Source organism: Rutidosis leptorrhynchoides, chromosome 8 (assembly GCF_046630445.1).
Source record: "Rutidosis leptorrhynchoides isolate AG116_Rl617_1_P2 chromosome 8, CSIRO_AGI_Rlap_v1, whole genome shotgun sequence".
Classification (NCBI taxonomy): domain Eukaryota; kingdom Viridiplantae; phylum Streptophyta; class Magnoliopsida; order Asterales; family Asteraceae; genus Rutidosis; species Rutidosis leptorrhynchoides.
Genome location: NC_092340.1, coordinates 162,145,872 through 162,150,093, shown reverse-complemented (window position 1 = coordinate 162,150,093; position 4,222 = coordinate 162,145,872). Strand labels below are relative to the sequence as shown.

The following is a 4,222-nucleotide window of genomic DNA, read 5'->3' as shown; positions in this document are numbered from 1 at the left end:
CCAAAAGAAGATCCAAATGAACATCTTCGAAAATTTAATAGGATTTGTACTCTATTCAAAATCAGAGAAGTTGAGGATGAACAGATCTATCTCATGTTATTTCCCTGGACTTTAAAGGGAGAAGCCAAAGATTGGTTAGAATCGTTACCTGAAGGGGCGATTGATACATGGGATGTCTTAGTTGAAAATTTTCTTAAACAATTCTTTCCAGCATCTAAAGCTGTGAGACTTCAAGGAGAAATTGTTACGTTCACACAAAAGGCAAATGAAACTCTATATGAGGCATGGACAAGATTTGGAAAGTTATTGAGAGGATGTCCACAACATGGTTTAGACACTTATCAAATAGTACATATATTCTACCAAGGATGCGACATCACTACAAGAAAAGACATCGATATAGCAGCTGGTGGTTTCATTATGAAGAAAACCGCAACTGAAGCTCATAAGATTATTGATAACACAGCCTCCCACTCACATTAGTGGCACCAAGAAAAAGATATCTTTCGTTCATCTAAAGCGGCTAGAGCCGATTCTAGCCATGACTTTGATTATGTTTCTGCAAAAATAGATGCTTTCGAGAGATGAATGGAAAAGATGAATAAAGATATTCACGCAATACGAATCAGTTGTGAGCAATGCGGTGGACCACACTTAATGAATGATTGTCACATCGAGCAAACGATGGAACAACGTGAGAATGTTTCCTACATGAACTAAAGGCCGGGAAATAATTATCAAAATAATTATCAACCGCCAAGGCCGAACTTTAATCGAAATCAAAACATTCTTTACAATCCAAATGGACCTAACAATAACTCGTACAACCAATAAGGTTCGAATAACTAACCAACTCAAAATAACACTTTCAATCAACAAAGACCTGGCTTGTATAAACCACCACAACAAACCGAAGAGAAAAAGCCAAATCTGGAAGAAATGATGGCAAAGCTAATAGAATCTCAAATACAATTTATAACATCTCAAACCCAAACAAATGAGAGGTTTGATCAGTTACTAAGAACTCAACAAGCTTCCATTTTGAATCAAGAAAAACACGTAGGTACTCTTGCTATCATGATGAGTGAGAGGAAACAAGGAAAGCTATCGAGTAATACTGAAGTAAATCCTCGGAATGAGAATGTTAATATGGTGTCAACAAATTTTGAAAAACCAGCTCTAGAAGATGGGAAGGTTTTCGATGTGAGTAACAATGAAGAAGTTACACCATCACCACCACCCGAGTATGTAAAGCCAGTGGTGGCACCATACAAACCACCCATCCCGTTTCCAAGAAAAGGAGTTGAGTATGAGCAAGTGATAGGTAATAAAGTTTGTGATACCTCTGGAAAGAAGAAGAAGAATAATAAAGTGCAAGAAACAAAAATCGTAAAAATAAACCCGGTGAAGACAGTTCCACCAAAAGTTCCACCCAGGTTGGGTGATCCAGGTGAATTTATTGTTCCTTGTCTACTTAGTGATTGTGTCATGTATGATGCACTAGCAGATTTAGGTGCGAGTGTGAGTGTTATGCCTCTTTCATTATATAAGAGATTAGGAGTAGGTGAGTTAAGTCCAATGGAAATGAGTGTTCGACTCTTTGATCAAACCATTAGGCACCCAGTTGGAATTGCTGACAACCTACCCGTTCAAGTAGGTAATTTAACCTTTCTAATCGAATTTGTTGTCATTGACATAAAAGAGGACTCAAACATTCCTCTAATTTTAGGTCGACCATTCTTAGCATCTACCAGGGCGTTATTTGATGTAAGAGAGAGTAGAATGACACTTAGTAATGATGAAAAATAGATCACCTTTGTGAGTCGAAAGTCTAAATCTCCACCAACCAAAACCGTTGAACCAACAAAAACGATTGGTAAGAACCATGTTGTTTTACCAACTCCAATGGTAGTGCTTAACAATAATAAAACGCCTAAGTATGGGGAAGATGAAGTAAAACCTAATGATGACTTGATAACAAAGAACCCCGTTATTGATACGAAATTAAATGACCCGTTATTAATAGTTCAATGAAGAAACTTATTAAACAGATTCGCGATGCTAGAACCAAGGGGAACTTTAAGTTATGTAACCGGTTAGTATCCAATCTATCGCCTAAAAAAGGCGAAACTAGTTGAATTTGTGGAAGTTACACAAGAATCCGACCAATGGCTTAAAGCAAAAGTCACAGATATGCAAGTTGATTATGGTCCAAAAGAAATTGACGATGAAGTTAATCACAATTTCTACACCACAACTACCTAAGTGTGGGGAGATTCAAATGTTCTAAAAAGAAAATGCTGTCTAGAGTTAGTTGTTCTGTTCTCGTGTAGTTCCGAGAATGGAATCCGATTGGTCTTTTCCACTAGCAGACACTAAAGAACTAGTTTTCTTCCCCCATTCTGAATTTTTGTTTTGTATGTTTTGTATGAAATTTATATGCATTTTTAAATTTAATTTTTGTGTGATTTTAAAAAAAACAAAAAAATACTTTATTTCATTAAGTTTAAAAAAAATGATTTCTAAAATTCATCCTAAGTTGAAGACTAGGTCATGGAACCGAAATTGCTTTACCCGAGGGTGGGGCGAAAAATTTTGTTATCATTATTTTTAATTTTATTGATCTAAAGTATACCAAAAAATTAAAAAATCAAAAATTTTTACTTTTAAAACAATCGCTTTAAAAACAACAAATTTTAAATTTTGTCAGGGGACGGACTAGGTAAACATACCGAAACTACCTAAAGTAAAAGGAAACAAAATTTTAAAAAATTATTCATTTAAATTCTTTTAATAAATAAAGGTTTTATAAAAAAAATATATATATATATATATATATATATATATATATATATATATATATATATATATATATATATTATATATATGTTTGTAGTTTATCTTATATACAAAACAGGGTAAAACAGCGCACTTTCAAAGACTGACATTAAGTTCAGCAAAAGCTGCTAATTTTGACGACAAGACGCAAAATATCAAATGTGATATAAAATAATATGTTTCAAACTCGGTATTTTTAATCACTTTTCTACACTAATCACCCTCATGAATTTATAATTATGGTCTGATTTCATGCAAATTAGGGCATTGCATGATCTCAAGTGTGGGGAAGAGTTATAAATTCTCTCGGGTTTACACTTAGTTTAATTGCCAAATTTTGTGAAAATTTGAAAAATTTTCAACTAAATGAATTCAAAATCATGTTTATACATATTTATGAACGATAAAACTAGGTGTTAATATCGAAATTATTGTTACCTCGGAGAGAACATAAATGGAGAAACAACCCAAAAAGTTAGAATTCATTTAAAATGGAATAGAGGAGAATAAAAAGGCAAAGAAAAAAAAAGCTAAGTGTGGGAAGAATTTACCAAGTTATTTAAAACACATATCACATATGTTAGCACAAGATTATTACAGGTACTTTTGTTTTGGACGATTTTAATCAGTTTTACCTAATTTACTGTAATATATATTTAAAAGAAAGATGGATCTGCACGATGAATCAATTCCATCATTAAAAGGAAGTAAAGTCTTCCGAAAAAGATACGCGCTTCTTGATTTAGGTCAGGAAGTTGTCGTCCAGACCAGTTGTAGGTTGACGAAAAATCTAGAAAAGTCATCTCTAAAATCAGCAGGAAATCCACGGACCTCAGCATCAAACAGGGTCACCAAGTGGTCAGACTTATCCTAACCATGAGAGGATCTGTCTCGTAAAATGGGGAGGGCGCCGTGCAAATTAGCTTGATAAGACTAATGAATCAGACCCCCAGAAAAGGATAATCTCCTTAAAGATTAAAATCAACTTTTAAGCCTGGTATTACTCAATCCTTGAGATTGACTTTAAAAGATTGAGAATTACAAACTCATGGAATTCGATGATATCTAAACTAGAGCTTGAACGAGAAAATATTTTGATCAAATTAAAACCGATTTGTTTTTCTGAAAACCTATTTTCAATGCATTCATTACCGTTGAACGTAAAATCCTAGGAATTCACCTGGAATTCATTAGGTCACCTGAACCAAATCGGGTGTCAACCGTAAGAACGGTGGTTGCATAGCATGGTCGAAGATAGGACCTTGTGCCAGACCGAAAAACTATAGGGTGAGCTTTACTATTGCTCCTACAAAGGATAGTAATTGCATCCGACACGTTTTAGACCATGAACATATGCATGTCATTAGACATTGCCTTAACAGTT

General features: G+C 34.2%; 1 non-coding gene across 1 annotated transcript; it reads right to left on the bottom strand.

Annotated features, from left to right (window-relative positions):
- Positions 1 to 225: 225 nt before the first annotated feature.
- Positions 226 to 332, bottom strand: LOC139865394 (small nucleolar RNA R71). The gene has a single exon (XR_011764917.1). It is a non-coding gene; the product is annotated as a small nucleolar RNA R71 (small nucleolar RNA).
- Positions 333 to 4,222: the final 3,890 nt, after the last annotated feature.